Here is a 17,191-nt window from a genome sequence, read left to right on the forward strand (position 1 = left end):
TGCAATCACAGTCCATGGTCAGCAACCAGCAGGACCACGATCCACCATCCAGACCAGAACGCCACTCTAGTCCTCAGTCACCGTCCACCGCCACCCACCACGAGCCGCCGCCGCGGTCCTGGTCCAATGCCCGTACCCAATGCCAACGCGACACAGGGTCCGCCACCACCACCACGATCAGCCCACACGACACAGAATCCACCACACAGGGTCCGCCACCACCCACACGATCAGCCCACACGACACAGAATCCGCCACACTGGATCCACCATCGCGGCCCCCTGTGCGCGATCAACAAACCGCAATCCATGGTGCGGCCACAGAGGCCCTGGATCTGCGGGTGATAAAGCAAAGGGATTCCGGGGAAGGGGGATAGGGATGGAGAAGAGGAAGGAGAAGCTGGAAAGAGAAGCTCTGTGTGTCATGTGTCATAAAATAGAACAAGTAACGTTCTGCCGCACTAATTAGCTCTAACTATAAGCTTTATCAAAAAGGAAGGTTTTGAGCCTACTCTTAAACGAACAGATGGTGTCTGCCGACACCCGAACTGAAAAGGGTAGATTATTCCACAGCAGAGGAGCTTGATGGCTAAAAGCTCTGGCTCCTACTCTACTTTTAAAGACTTTAGTGACGACAAGTAGGCCTAAATTCTGGGAGCGGAACGCTCTAGTGGGTTTATAATGTACTAACAGCTCTTTAAGGTAAAATGGCGCCATATTATTAAGGGCCTTGAAGGTGATGAGGAGAATTTTTAATTCTATTCTGGATTTAACTGGAAGCCAGTTTAGCGATGCTAACACAGGAGAAATGTGCTCTCTTTTCTTTGTTCTCGTCAGGAAACGTGCTGCGGCATTTTGGACAAGCTGTAGAGTCTTTAACGACTTACTGCTGGAGCCTGATAATAATGAATTACAATAGTCCATTCTCGATGTAACAAAGGCGTGGAGTAGTTTTTCTGCACCTTTTTGCGAAAGGACATGTCTGATTTTTGAGATATTACGCAAGTGGAAAAAGGCGGTTCTAGAAATTTCTTTTAAGTGACTATTCAAGGATAAATCAGGATCGAAGATCACTCCCAAGTTCCTGACTGTTTTGTTGGAAGCAAGGGCAATGTCGTCTAGCGCAGCTATATAATTAGATAATGCGTCTCTAAGGTGTTTGGGGCCAAGTATTATAACCTCTGTTTTGTCTGAGTTTAATAAGAGAAAATTGCGGGTCATCCAGGTTTTTATGTCCTTGAGACATGTTCGAAGTTTAGTTAATTGATTACTTTGTTCAGGTTTTATTGACAAATATAACTGGGTGTCATCCGCATAGCAGTGGAAATTTACAGAGTGTGTCCTGATAATGTTTCCTAGTGGAAGCATATATAATGAGAATAAAATTGGGCCGAGCACAGAGCCCTGGGGAACACCATGGTTTACTTTGGTGCGCACAGATGACTCATCATTAATTTGCACGAATTGGGAGCGATCAGAAAAGTATGATTTAAACCAGTTAAGGGCAGTTCCATTAATGTTAATTAACTGTTTGAGTCTTTGTAATAATGCATTTATGCATTCATAATAAAATGTATAATTATAGTCATTCATTATTATTTTTGGCACCAGTTTGTATTTGTTTATGTTTGTCTTTAACAAATGTATATCTGCATGTATTTATCTACTTGTTAATAAATATGTGCAGAGATTTGAGTGGTTTGTTTCTTTATTTGTTTTAAATGTTGGCAGTTTGTTTTGGTCCTTAACAAACCAAGAGAGGCATCAAAATCTGGAAATAAAACGTTTGTCTCTACATCAAAAACAAGCAGCAACCATTTTATTTGCTTTGAGGGATGTTACGAGAAGAAAAAAAACACTTTTACAAGGAGGACTGTGTGTAAGCAAATACATTCAACTCCTCCGTCGAACACTTTCAGCTGGAGTTCAATTCTAATTTCTTCCTCTGGTACTGTGGATGTTGAGGGTCTTTCGGGAGCGAACGGAAACGCGCAAACGGGAACAATCGTTTTTCTTTTAGTCACAAGTGATTTCTGTGATCTGGCGTATGTTGCATTGCATCACCGCTTCTTTTCCCTTCTCTTGTGACCAAAAACTCACTCGTGTCTCTTTTCCACTGTGGCACCTCGGGGTCTCCTTGGGCCTGCCTGAGCTCCACAAGTCCCATAATTGACTTCTCTGGGATTATGAAAAATGAGCTCGGCTTTCAAATGGCTCATTTAGCAGGGCTGCTATCACGGCGCCCCTTACTTTATCTTCTGCATGTTAAAAAGTGCGAGGTGCTCTTGATGAGGAGCGATGGGCTGTGAAGGCTCAAGCTACCGGCGTTTGACAGCTGGCCGCTAATTCTCCAATTCATCACCGGTGAATTTGAGGTATTTGGCTGCTACTGTGGGAAAACACAACATATCAAGATATAAACGCCCCAGCAGTGTCTCTAAAAACCAAAGGACGGACTAATGGGAGATGTAAGTAAGACACCCATGTGTGAGTGTTTATTTAGTGCAAGCAGGTCACAGGTTTATGGGCTCTGACAGTCAGGGTTTGACAAACTTGTGTCGAGAGCAACATATTAAACGCATGTATCCTCATTACCACAGCTTCCTCTGAATGAAAGCACTGGTTCAGTGTTTCCACACAATCATTACCATGCAATAATATGATTCAAACTTCTATCTGAATTTAAAATGAAGCTTCCACAAACTTCATTGAAAAAAATCCAGGGGAAAGCTTCTGAGGTAACAACCTATTCTCAACAGTGACGTCCCTCTGTCTGTTCCTCTGCAGCGCAACAGTCAAACACTGTCGAGTGAAACACAAAAAGAGAATTTCATACCAAAAGCACCAAAATGCTTTGAAAAACATTTGAATTTTTATGAAGCCTTGAATAGATGGTGGGAAAAGTCCACTGTTTTTTTACTGCTGAAAAACAGCTTCATCCCCACTTCAGTGGTGGCTCACTACTGAAGTGAACTCTAATAAACACTCATCATAATATCTCAGGACCAACTCATAGACATTTACCTTGAAGTGCAACTGCTTATACTATATTTTGGACAGCAACCATTATGCTGCTTATTATACAATTATCTTATTATCCTGTTTTTATCTTTTTTTGTGTTATTCATTAATGAGTATGAATGTGGACGATGTGCGTGGAGGAATGTGTGTGTGTGTGTGTGTGTGTGTGTGTTTGTGTGTGTGTGTGTGTGCGCAATGAGAATAAAGATTTCTAACTCTAACATCAAAAGCATAGAAACTGCACCAACCAGAAAAGCTGCATACAAAAGTTTCACTGTTTGGCTAAACAGATGTTTACAGCAGCACTTTAACATGTCTATATAAAAACAACTATTCTAATGTTAAAAAACCAACACAGTTGAACTGTATATCAGTAGTATATTATGGCAGCATGATTTTAAAAGTTTCTTTGGACTTTTCCCCCCGACAGATGTCTTTATGTTTAAGACAGCGCTGCTAGAGAATCATTACAAGTGGCTGCAACGCTATTTGTCCCTGAAATTCCAAAAGCGTTCTCTTGACACAAACACTTTACCCGCACCTCCTTCGGCATAGTGGTGAGTAGATGATGAGTGTATTTTTATTTTGGGGTGAACTATCCCTTTAAAGAGACCAAGCTGGGAATCACATGTCAGGTCCACCTTTCAGTTGAGATCGATACACGTCGTTTTATCTCCACATGAAAACCACTTAATTTCTCAGACACGGAGCCCAACAGAATGAATCACCATGTGTTAAGAGATTAAGATTAAGATTAAGATGCATTTGTTAGTCCCAAACACATGCACAGACATGCAAAGGCACACTCATGCAGGTAGGGAAATTTAACCTCTGCTTTTGACCCATCTGGTGCAGGACACACAGAGCAGTGAGCGAACATGTACGGCGCTCGGGGAGCAGATGTTGGGGGAGTAAGGTGCCTTGCTCAGGGGTACTAGAGAGGGTAGGGAGACTCTTGGATTTATGGACAGATCAATCCAGGTTAGTCTTTTGTTGTCTCTCCGTGGAGTCGAACCAGAGACCAACCAGAGACCTTCTCTGCCCATAGTCCACGTTTCGGCCACTAGACAACCACCTCTCCTTGCTGCAGGGGGCGCTGTTGCTCAGTAAAACAAACATTGTTGCTTTACGTGCATTTTTCGGAGTCATAGAGACTCACATGCATGTTTGCCAGAGCCGTCATGCAGTGTCACCAGGTTCGAATCCGATTCGCCCCTCTCGCCGCTCTCTCACTCGTCCTGCGAAATGCTCAAAAGCTAATGAATCAGTATGTCTAGCTTCAGAGGGCGCTATTGTTCAGTAAAAGTCACCTCTGAACTTCATAGCAATGTTTGGCACGGTTCGACAACTTCGTAACTCACACAATTCAAGCTGTGGGTGGAGTTTTACTTGAAGAGGAAGTACAATACGATTTGAAAGGTCATTGGAAACATCATAGGAGGTCAAGTAAGAGATGGCTGACTAGAGCTGATAAGCACTTACTCTGTCACTGAATAGGTACCCTCTGATTGTTCCTAGTATCAAACTTCATGAGGAGTTCTGAGGAGACGAGAGAAAAAGAGAAGCGTCCACCTGCGGAGCCAGGTTCTGCTTGGTTGAGGCTCCTCGCTCTAATGCAGGAAGACGTGGCCCTGACGGAAGCAGCATGTCCTCTGAGCAAGAACAATTAAGATAACCATGCAAGCGGAAAAGGCTGCAGCCTGAAGAACAGCGAGACAGGCTTTAATGCAGCAGGCTGCCTATTTAAATCACAGCTCACCTCCACCACAGAAGCCATCCTCTTCTGATGTTGATGGGCTTTTGAGACTGTGGGCTCCTGTCGGCTCCTGTGGGCTCCTGTGGGCTTCTGAGGGCTCCCTGCTCTGATCTGCTTCTTATTTTGGCCCCTAAAAACATAATTTACTTCCTTGAATGAAGGTGCTTTTGTTTCGGGGCAGAAGATTGAGTGATGTTTTCTTGTGATTTCATTAAGATGTAATGCCTAAGTAGCAATACCGTTTCTATCAGGACACGTGAAACTTGACGTTTTGGATGGAATCTTTCAAGAAACAGTTTGAAAGGCCGACAAACAGTTTAGAAAAAGTTAAGAACTCTATACCTTGGCTGCAGAAATGTTCTAAAAGTTGTTTGAAAGTTATTTAACCCATTGGTTTCATTATTAAAAAAACTGTAATTTACAATCTGAAACTCATAACAACCTTTCATCATCATGCTCACAAGCACATTCATCTTCTTCTGGTATTACACGGACAAAACTAAGAAAAAGAAAAGAATAACTCACATTCAACATACAGGATTAAAAAAAAACTTAAGAAATATTCGAAGAAGTTTCCGCAGTCAATGGTTAAATTTCTGAATATTAAATAGAACTTAAAGCCAAAAGTTTTGTCTTTATTAACTGCTTTGTAAAACTTTGCTCACCGGAGATGTTTGTTTGACATTTTGGTTTGATTTACTCAATTAGTAAACATTACAGATGACCTTCATTAGATCCTGGGTGAGCCCAGACCGGGTGCGTGTGTTTGTGCGCGCGTGTGTGTTTGTGTGTGTGTGAGCTGAACTCAGTAGAAACAGTCAAAGGTCATCATGCTTAATATGAAGATGTATTGATCAGAAAACAATTCTATTCCTTTCAATTCTGAGCAACCTCAATAAAACCCATTTGACTTGATAGTGGATTATGGCTGTTATCACATTGGGACTGTTTAGCTGTTTTGACATAAAGTGAGTCAGAGCATTCTTCCCTGAACAGATACAGTACTGCCTCAAGGCCCCGACACAATATCTCTCACTCTTTCATTTGTATTGTAAAGTAGTATTTTTTTAGTGAGGGCAGGTACATCTGTCACCACCCGACAGCAACTTTTACTGCTGATGGTCCCCATGCAGGTGATTTTGCATTATGTCTTATGTTGTGCTCTGTATCTAAAATGGTTATTGGGGGTTATAACTGTCACACCCCCCAATCTCTATTGTGATGAGCTCTGTGTATTGTTATGAGAAGAGCGGTCAGGTCCAACATAATGGTCCATTCCACATGAGCTGGCAGAACAAATTGTGATTATAGGATAGAATAGAAATAGAAAGAAGACACATTTCGAGGCAAGTGGAGAATAAAGATTTTTATTGTGCACTTCCCTGTGAATGTGTCTTTGCCTTCACAGCAGAGCACATTGTGTAATACGATGCCAAAAAAAAGGGCAAATAACACATTCTGGATTATTTTGGACAGTGTGAGATCTAGTCCTTGAGGGGGGGGGGGGGGGGTACTGTGACGTCCTGTCATTTTAGTTGGGTAATTTCTGTCTCCTTGTGTTTTTTGTTTCCTGTTTTATGTTGTAGTCTCGCCTTCCTTGTGTGTTGTTTCCAGCTTCTCGGGTTTCATACATTCAGGCTCTTACTACAATGGAATGCTAAGTGTTTACGGTTTACGGACACTTGGAGACTTTATTTGATAGGTTTATTCAAGTAAGAGTTGGGACAGCTTTATCAGGAAGTTATATGGTGGAAAATGGTACTCCTCAGGGCAGTGTCATTTGTCCAATATTGTTTTCCATTATGATTAATGATGTATTCTCTCAAGTTCAGGGTGATATTGGGCAAAGCAACATGCATGTTGTTTGCATGTTGCTTTTGGATTTTAACTTTTGACCTATAATGAAATATAGTAGTAGGTGGTGGGAATGCATCTTAATATAGGTTGCAACGAAGAGGAAAATTAATACATTTCCACTTCAGCACACCATCAAACTTCATAGAAGAAGAAGAAGAACTTCAGGACATCTTTCAACTTTTAACAATGAAAAAATTACTTCGAGCCTTGAGAATTTTTTTTTACGGGCAATGCTTCTGTTATAGGTGAGCATAGTGCAACATATCTCACATACTTTGATCACTTCATTTATACATTTGAGAGGATAGAAATTATCAGAAGAAAGCCTTTGCAAAGCATTCACAAAGCAGCATATCTAGCTGGTCAATACTACGTGAGAATAAGGGTTATAAAACATATGCAGAAACAGAACAAAAATACAGACCACCAGATTTCGGTCTATTTTGAGGAAGATTATAACAATATGGAGGTATGCACGGGAGAGTGAGAGATAGTAGATGTGAGGAGGGAGGACTAGATGTGATAGCTGATGAAGAGTTGGAGTTTAAGACCATATTGAGATTTGATGAGGAGAGAGACATTTCAGTGAGTCCAGTGAAATTGTTTTCTGTGTTGAAAAACAATGCAGGTAAGAGACATCAGCAAGGCTAAAGGCTAACGTATGCTCTCCGCGTCCGGACGGATCGGACGGACACTTTTTGATTTATAGTTCTCCATTGCTGAAAACATTTGGGCGCGAGAACAGTAGGTGGCGCAACGGAAGACGAGCTTAGAGAAGCCTACCTCATGAGTTTTCAGAAGAAGTCCACGTTAATTATTTACCTGTTCCCGGCTTTTCACACACACAGTCTGCGATGGCAACTCAATAAAATAAAGTGACACCCAGCGGATCATAATGCTGATGTTATCGTTTCTTAGCGCAGCGGTTCCCCGGTCTTGTTTACAAACTGCGTTGCTAATTCAACAGCTTGAGGCTACACAGAGGCAGCTAGCTCCCCCCGAGCTTCCACACACAGTCAGCAGGGACTCCAGATACTAACTACTACCAATTGTTGCTCCTGAGGGTGTTTGAGAAACAGTCTCATGATAGCCGTGGAATTAAAGTCGTGACAGCATGTTTTTTCACAGTTACCACCGCAGTTAGCATGGTGGCTAGGACGCTAGCGGCGTTATGAAAGTTCGTTATAACCGTATGTGACCGTACACACATGCCGTCTGGGCTCTAACCAGCCACCGTCAGCTGGACAACTCCACTGGCTTAACACACTTGTCACATTAATCGTATCACATTTTTTCAGCAGGGTTGTATGGGCTGGTGGGTTTTTTTGTTTCCAATTCGACATAGTCAGGCTTTGCGCTATGTGTGTTATAAAATGTGTACATTTGTTGATTTATCCTTTTAAAAAGAGATTTTATCTACAGCCACAACTTTGTTCACAGTAGAATAAAATTTCCACTGAGTGAGACTTTCCTTTAATTTTGAAATCAATAAGAAAAAACATACAATTCTTTCAACAAAAGTAATCACCAGGTGTGTTTGTGTCTGTCAGGAGATATGACGCCATGAATATTCCAGCACCTGCAAAAATCTTAGCTTGACATACAAATGAGAGAGATATGGTGGAAAAGGAGTACAGACTTTACAGCATTATGAATGTAAGTCTCACACAGAGTTCTACAGCTTCACATAAACCACACATTCAGTGGTCTGTACATGTACATCATAAAACAAGTGAGTAACTGTAATAGTGAACCATGAGACTTTATATTTCCTCCAACAGAATGACTTTTTTGAAATTACAGAATTAAGTCAGAGCTGAATACCTCTCAGAAACCTAACAACGAGTAAGAGACTCATTACACTTCACTGTCAGCATGTGTCAGGACAAGGCCAATATATTTCATATATTTCATAGATTTCATTGTCTTTGGTTGACATATTTAAAACCAAAGAAACTAAGAGGGCCAGTTCCTTATCCAAAAACTCAATATTTCCAACTGAACTGTGGACACCTCAGGTTAGTTATCACACAGTGAGTGTCACACTGTCCCATTCTGTAGTCCTCTATCAGGTACTCGGGTATATTATAGATACATACAGTCAATCAGTGGTAGAAACATATATTTTTGCCGCCCTTTATTGATGTAAATTACGATATTTTAATGAAGTTGCTGCGTTTTTTTTTTACATCTGTAGTTTTCCTGGAAATGACCAGTTGATTTTTACGATAATTATTTTAAATTTTAACTTCACCAATGTGGGTTTTCCAACAATTTTTCTGATAGAATATTGTATTTCGCTTAAGACATTATTGGTATTGTATGTACAAAATGAAAACTCTTTATTATTAGAGGTGTAACAATTCTCCTCTCTCAATACGAGAATGTGAATGTTTGTTTTGCTTTATGGTCCTGGTCTCAAAATTGTTACAGCCTTATCCCGATACATCAGTTACCTTTCATAACCTCAACACATCAGAGCACCTTTGGTAACAAGGATTTTTCTCTTTTCAGGACACTATGTTAGTGCGGTAGTCCAGCGAGGAGCAGTTGAAGATGATGCTACTGACTCCTGGGTTACATATGTAGCAGGGGAATCAGTTTGTAGCAATTATCAAAAAAATGCTTATGTCCTTTTCTACAAGAGAAGGGTAAGTTTACGTATTTTTTTATTTTTCTTAATAATAATGGTGATGACAGAAAGTGATACACAAAATAGACAAGAAACACAGAACTATGTACACACAGACATAACATAATGAAGGTTAAGTGATGTGTATGATAACCTTGCAAAATAAGGGTTTCTTGAGTAGAGATGAAATAGGGTGTGTGGGTTCAACATCAACAATAAATAATAATGATAAACAAAATAACATAATAGTAAAGACATGCATATAACCTATAACATAGTTTAATATATAACATGTAATATAATAAAAAACATCTGCTCCACCACCACCACTGTCACGGTTTGAGGAAGGAGATGGACCCAGGTTGCAGAGGTTACAAACAAAAAAGGTATTTAATATAAAAAGGAGTCTTAAAACAAGACAAAAACAAAACAGGAACACTAACAAGCAACACTGACGACCAGGAAAGCTGGTCGAGACAGCAGGACAAGACAAACCATATCTCACGACGTGTAGAAACGTGTAAGAGAACAACAAACAAAAAAGGTATTTAATATAAAAAAGAGTCTTACAACAAGACAAAAACAAAACAGGAACACTAACAAGTAACACTGACGACCGGGAAAGCTGGTTGAGACAGCAGGACAAGACAAACCATATCTCACGACGTGTAGAAACGAGTAAGAGAACAACAAACAAACCGACAAAGGGCTTGGGGAACACAGAGGCTTAAATAGAGACACAGGGAAGGCTGGGGTAACTAGCTACAGGTGCAACACATGAGGACTGGGAAAGACAATCACCAAGACAGGAAGTGACAAACCCGAGAAGCTGGAAACAACACACAAGGAAGGCGAGACTACAACATAAAACAGGAAACAAAACACACAAGGAGACAGAAATTACCAAACTAAAATGACAGGACGTCACAGTAACCCCCCTCAAGGACCAGATCTCACACTGTCCAAACTTGAACCGAGACAGGGGAGGAGGGGGGGAACCGGAGGAGGGACTCCGGGACGTGTCCAGGGCCCGGCCCGACGGCTCCGTGTCTGCTCAGGGACAGAGTTCTGAGGCTCGGGAGGACGGCACTGTGGCCGCTCAAAGGCAGAGTTCTGCGGGTCAGAAGGGCGGTCAGGAACCAAGCACAGGAGCTCCTCAGGCGAATGGCCCGAAGACCGGACAGGGACAGAGGGCAAGAGCTCCGACCTAAGCCCTGGACGTGGGGCAAGAACTGGAGCTGGCACCGCAAGGATATTCGACGCCGGAACCAGGGTGGCGTCTGCCGGGACCCTCCGGCGTGGGACAAGGACTGGAGCGAGTACTGGAGCAGGGAGCGGAGCTGGCACACCGAAGACCTCCAACGCTGCAACCAGAGTGGCGTCTGCCGGGACCCTCCGGCACTGGACAGGGACTGGAGCAGACGCCGCTGTGAGGATCCCTGACGTCGGAGAACGAGAGACATCAGCTGGGAGCCTCCGGCGCAGAGCAGGGACTGGAGCTGGCACCGCGAGGACCACCGACGCCGGAACACAGGGGACATCAGCCAAGAGCCTCAAGCGCAGGGCAGGGACTGGAGCAGATGCCGCTGTGAGGACCACTGACGTCAGAGAACGAGAGACATCAGCTGGGAGCCTCCGGCGCAGAGCAAGGACTGGAGCCGGTACCGCGAGGACCTCCGACACCAGAACACAGGGGACGTCAGCCAGGAGCTTCTGGCCAGAGATGGTCAGTATTTCTATTACTTGTATACTTTTAAGTATTTTGTAATTTGTATTTGATAGGGCTGATAAAAAATCTAACGTAATTTGTAACAAAATACTTTAGAGTAGAGTCATTTTGTATTTAAAATACTCAAAATTCTTTCTCCACGAATCAAAAAACAGACTAGTTAATTTGCCATGGCGGGCAGTACGGATAAACACAGCCTACCTAAAGTTTGTTACATGTATTAATGTGACAAAAATACACGGGGACCAGAGGTAGAGTGAAGTAAATGGTCTCTAATTATATAGAGGTTTTTTTTGCTTCGATGAGCACTCAAAACGCTTTACAGTTGTTGTATGCCATTCACACAAACATTCATACATGTATGATGTATGATAAATTGCGCTGAGACAGACAATAAAGTTCAAATTTTCTGGAGTCAATGCTGCTCTCCTCTTCTGGACAATATGACCAAAGGGTGAGAACAGCCGCTCACAGGGCACTTTGGTAGCTGGGGTTGACAGGTGTTTCTTTGCTATTCCTGCTAGCTTCTCATGGGTGTGCTGCCTTCCTGTCCACCAATTTAGTGGACAGTCCCCCATGCATGGCTCAAGTAGCTTCTCCAACTTCTCCAGTTTAGCCAGCTCCGGTGCAATCAACATCGAGATGTTGGTCCTGTGCTGTGGCAGCAAGCGGACCCTTGTTTCGCTTGATCCGTTTGATCATCTCCAAGGCAGAATTCCACCGGGTGGCAACATCTTGAACTAGCGCCTCTTCCTGCTATCCTTTTGCAGTTTGATGTGCTCTCATTCAGACGGGACTTATCATTTGACGGGCTGTGCTTTAAGTGCGTCGAGAAATTCCTCTGCACAGTTCTCCGCTGTATGTCACAGCTCTGTTTTTTTTACTTCGATGCAAATTATCTAAATTTCCATACGTTGTCATTAACAATGAGCTGTGACACCCATTGAATTGTCATTGCTGACTGACGTCCAGTGGTCACCAGTAAGGGTGACGCTGGCAGCTTGAGGAGCTGAATTTTATTCCGAAGTAAACAAAGTGCATTAACTGAGTTAAAATATTTTATCGCATTAATCTCGGGCACAATAATCTCATAGATAAACGCATTAACTTTGACAGCCCTAATAGTCATACATCCCCACTATCTGTGAGAAGCCATTCTGGGTTAAGCGTCCTGTCACTTGGTCATGCAGAATTTGAACGGACGGACCACTCTCTTTGCCACTCTGCAGAAGAAGTTTTTAACCCTTTGAAAAAGTTTCTTCTTAAAGGGTTTATGACTGCTTGTGTTGACATCATCAACATCTACGGTTTTGATCGCAGCCGCAGATCCAGTGTTTGAAGAAATGGAGGTTGACTCTTCACTCGTTACAGTGTTGAAGAGACTCTCGTCCAAATTATCCAAGGGGGAAACAATCATGAGCTCAAGGGCAGTGTCATCATAGGAGCTGGTCTCCATTTCATCTACCATGTGAACCATTGTTATAAACGGATGATTAAGAGCTTCACTGGGACTAATCCTCTGCTCAGGATCCACTTGCAGACAACATCGTCGAAAAATGCCATCTTATCCTGAAACTCAAGCCTATCCTGTTCATCCGAGTTTTTTTTTTATTAAGTTCCTCCTTAAAAGATATATAGCTAGACTTGTCCGTTTCTGGCTCTTCCTTATGCTTCTTCGTGAACTCCTCCCGTGTCATCAATCTCCATCCTGATTTATTCAAAATGAAAAACTCCTCGCTGTATTCTCCAGCAGCCAGCATATGGTCTGCTGGCTGACCCAGCAGGTCCACCAAATTTTCCATCAAGCCATAACTACATTCAAAAGGGAAGGGGGTGTCAACTAAAAATAGCAGCAACATGATGCAACCCAGTGACCAGATATCAACAGCTTCGGTCAAGGGGAGGCCTAACATGACTTCCAGAGCCCTGAATTGAGGATTCTGCACCAGATGTCCAATTTCTGCTTCACTCACTGGAATGGCCAGACCAAACTTCAATCAGCCGGAGCTTGAATGGATGATCCTTGTGATTGACAAGCATCAGGTTGTCCACTTTCAAGTCTCCATGTATGATGCCAAGACCTTTGAGAGCTTCAAGACTGACCAGTAGCTGGTGGAGCACAGGGCGAATTTCATTGAGACTCAGGGGCAACCATGTCCTCTTATACATCAGGTCAAAAATGCTCTTGTCTAGCATTTCAGACCATACAGAAGAGGTGATTGTACTTGAAACTGTCAATAAATTTCACAATGTTCTTTTTGTCTGATCAAGGACACTGATCGCTTTTAACATCTCCACTTCCTGAGAGATATTTTCGTCATCCGCATTTAGAAATTTGATTGCCACCATCTCGGCAGGGTCTAAACTGAAACACTTGGCAACTTTGCCGAGAGTCCCCCTACCATGTATGTCCATGTATGTCCATGTAGACCGAGGTATTGTTGTATATAATATCATTTGGCGCAATATTATTATTAATGAATGGTCGCATAGCTAGCTAGGGTGTAGCTCAGAATCATAGAGTATTTATAGACAAGTAGGTTTACACCTACCTGGAATTTCCTTTGGTATATAGGTGCATACAATTAACACCATCCAGCCCAGACTGCTGAAGGCCAAACTGGAGGGCACGCAGGTGAGTGCTCCCCTAATCGCTTGGGTCGATGACTATCTGACGGACAGACCACAGTTTGTGAGATTACAGAACTGTGTGTCTGATCGTCTGATCAGTAACGTCTGGGCCCCCCAGGGAACTGTGCTGTCCCCCTTCCTCTTCACAACATACACTGCTGACTTTAAGCACTGCACAGAGAGGTGTCATCTGCAGAAGTTCTCTAATGACACGGCCATTGTGGGGTGTGTTGAGGGCGGGAGGGAGGCTGAGTAAAGGGACCTGGTTGACAGCTTTGTGGTGTGGGGAGAACCGCATGCAGCTCAACGTGGTGAAGACGAGGGAGATGGTGGTGGATTTCAGGAGGAACAGGCCCCTGCCCTCTCCTGTCTGCATCGGTGAGACGGCTGTGGAGGTGGTCCCTGCATACAAGTACCTTGGTGTCACACTGGACAATAAACTGGACTGGTCCACCAACACAGAGGCCATCTACAAGAAGGGCCTGAGCCGGCTTTATTTCCTGAGGAGGCTCAGGTCCTTCAATGTCTGCAGCAAGATGCTGCAGATGTTCTATAAGTGTGTTGTGGCGAGCACCATCTTCTTTGCTGTGGTGTCCTGGGGTGCAGGCATCAAGGCTAAGGACGCCAACAGACTGAAAAAACTCATTAGGAAGGCAGAGTCTGTGGTTGGCTCTAAGCTTGTCACCCTGGAGGAGGTGGTGGAGGACAGGATGCTGGCAAAACTGCTGGCAATCATGGACAATCCCTCTCACCCCCTCCACATAACACTGGACAAGCTAAGGAGCAGCTTCAGCCACAGACTCATTCAACCCTGCTGCTCTAAGGAACGATACAGGAAGTCGTTCCTCCCAACCGCAATAAGACTGTACAACTCATCTACCTCTGTCAGAGCCACCATCACAGAACTGCACTAAATATACCTGTCTCAATTCATCATTTTATACAATAATATTGTCTTTTGCACACTCTGTCTACATATTCTTACACTCATAGTATATTATATTATCTATTGTATCGCCAAATACTTAGATATATTATATATTTATACCCGTACTATATATCATATATTATATCATACTCTTTGTATATTCTTTGTATATATAAGTCTATATTCACATATTTATACATGTGTACATGTTATTATTATTATATTTTACTATTATTATTATTATTATATATACTGTTGCTGCTATCATTACTATATACTGCTATTATATTGGTATAATTACTATCATATATAAATATATATTATATACTATATATACTGTACTATTTTTTATATACTGTCTAACAATAACAGTACCATCATATCATCAGTAGTATTACCATCATCTGCGACTGCACCTTATCTACCTATTTATCTTGGGTTTCTGTTTTTATTCTTTCTACCGCAATATTTTATATTTTATATTTTATATTTTATATTTTATATTTTATATTTTATATTTTATATTTTATATTTTATTTTATTGTATTCAAATGTACCGGCTGCTATGACGACTTAATTTCCCTTCGGGGATGAATAAGGTACTCTATCTATCTATCTATCATCCATCTAAAAACACAATAAGTACTTCACATAAGAAAAAATTAGTAAATTTTCACCACTTTCTACATTACTGCAAACTTTAGCAACTATTTGAGCACGTTGAAGCCCTCAAAAAGCCAATCCATTGTACGAAAGAATAATGATAATAAAGATAAAAAAAAATTGGACTGCAAAGCAGAACTGAGCGGGCCCGAGGTCATGCAGTTTGAAGTGTTGCATCGTTTTGCCTGGAAAAAATAAATAATGACTGAGGAAATATTGACACATAGAGCTGTTCAGGCTTGGATTCTGATCACGAGACATAAGTTTGGTGGTGATAGGACATGAAGTTAGGACAACATCGTCTCCTTTGGCGAAGGATGAACCTTTGCCGTACCTCAATGTTTACACGGTTTGAGGAAATGTCCAATTCTGAGAGAGAGAAAGAGAGAGAGCGACGTCTCCTTTGCAAGACATAACTTAAACACACAATTTAATTCAGTTCTTTTGACTTAAAGTAAGTATTTGTGTAAATGTAACTTGTAAACTTTAAACTTAATCTATTTGTGTGTTACCAGAAGTAAATTTTGAAGTTGGACTGACAATTTTCTTTGTTCTTTGAGATTTTTCTTCAACATCATGCTGACACAGTCTCTCAAAGAATCGAACGTTATCAGGTGGATCGTTTCTGTATTAACTGAGCTCTTATACTGGATTGTGCAGGTTTCTAACCCCCTGTAGTTAACTCAGATTCAGTACAATCAGGTCACACTGTCTTTGCTGCGTCATTACATCGATTAGAGGGAAAAACAATCCACTATTCCCATGTCCAGCTGCAGGATCGATGTGATGCTGATGACGAACACACAGCCCCGTGCACACACTTGTACTTCTGCTGTCATTGGCATAAAGAGTTTAAGTGCTGCCGCAATTGATTAGTTAATTGGCAAAAACTCGAACTATTGTCTGGTTTCAGTTTCTGAAACATGAAACAATACGTTGACATTATTAAAGACCATATTCCCAGGAAACGCTCGACCAAGGTTCATATCTTTGTTACATTGTTTACATTTGATCAGGTTAGTTTTGGTTTCACATTAGAATTCATCCTGTCGTCCTCCCCATTTTTCTGAGATGGCCGCCCACTCTGAGTCTGGTTCTAGAGGATTCTTTCAGTTAATGAGGGAGTTTTCTCTCCATTTAGCCACCAAAGCGCTGCTCATTTTGGAAACTGTTGAGTTAAGGTCTTGACCTTCTATGTAAAGTGCCTTGAGATAATGTTTATTAAGATTTGGTGCTATACAATAAAAATTCAATTGAATTGAATCATCACCTATATTGGCTGCATCTACTATAATAACATAATAATAATAATAACAGTTCACAGATGTATGTCTGGAGTCATAATGTCATCTTTTATTCATCTTTGAATGGAGAAAATGAATGACACAGTTCATTTTGGTAATTATGTTACAATATCGTCATGGTAATACTCCAGGTAGCAGTACTCAAATTATCTTCTGCTTCATTTTCTTCTTCTGTTGTTTAATGCTCTCTGAACTTCTTGCATTTGGTCCAAAAGTCTGAATCACACTGCAAATGTTTGATCCGGACCAAGACCACCTCTCATGGTCGGACAAGATTTTGGTTCATTGTTCCTGACTGTGGTCTGAGGCACCTCTCACACATTGGTTCAGACTAAACCTCAAAAGTCCAACGTGTGTGTGAAAGCAACCTGAGAAAAGAGGAACTTATCAGCAGAACTTGTTCCCTCGTTGGCTCTCCAAAATATTCCTTAAATCTTATTCGAACCAAATAATAAAAAAACCTGTGAGGAGGTGAGGACGGGCAGAAATGTCCTCACTTTTCAAAAGTTTTCCTGTGCTCGGAGTTAAAGTAGAGTTTGGTCCATAGGAAAATAGATTAACAAGAGAACACGTATATCAGAGAGGGTGCAGCCGTCCGAATTCATTTCATTCGTTGAACTTTTCATTTTCACACCCTGTGCAGTGACTTCACGCCACTGCTCAGTCCGTCC

Source organism: Platichthys flesus, chromosome 13, assembly GCF_949316205.1.
Source record: "Platichthys flesus chromosome 13, fPlaFle2.1, whole genome shotgun sequence".
Taxonomy (NCBI): domain Eukaryota; kingdom Metazoa; phylum Chordata; class Actinopteri; order Pleuronectiformes; family Pleuronectidae; genus Platichthys; species Platichthys flesus.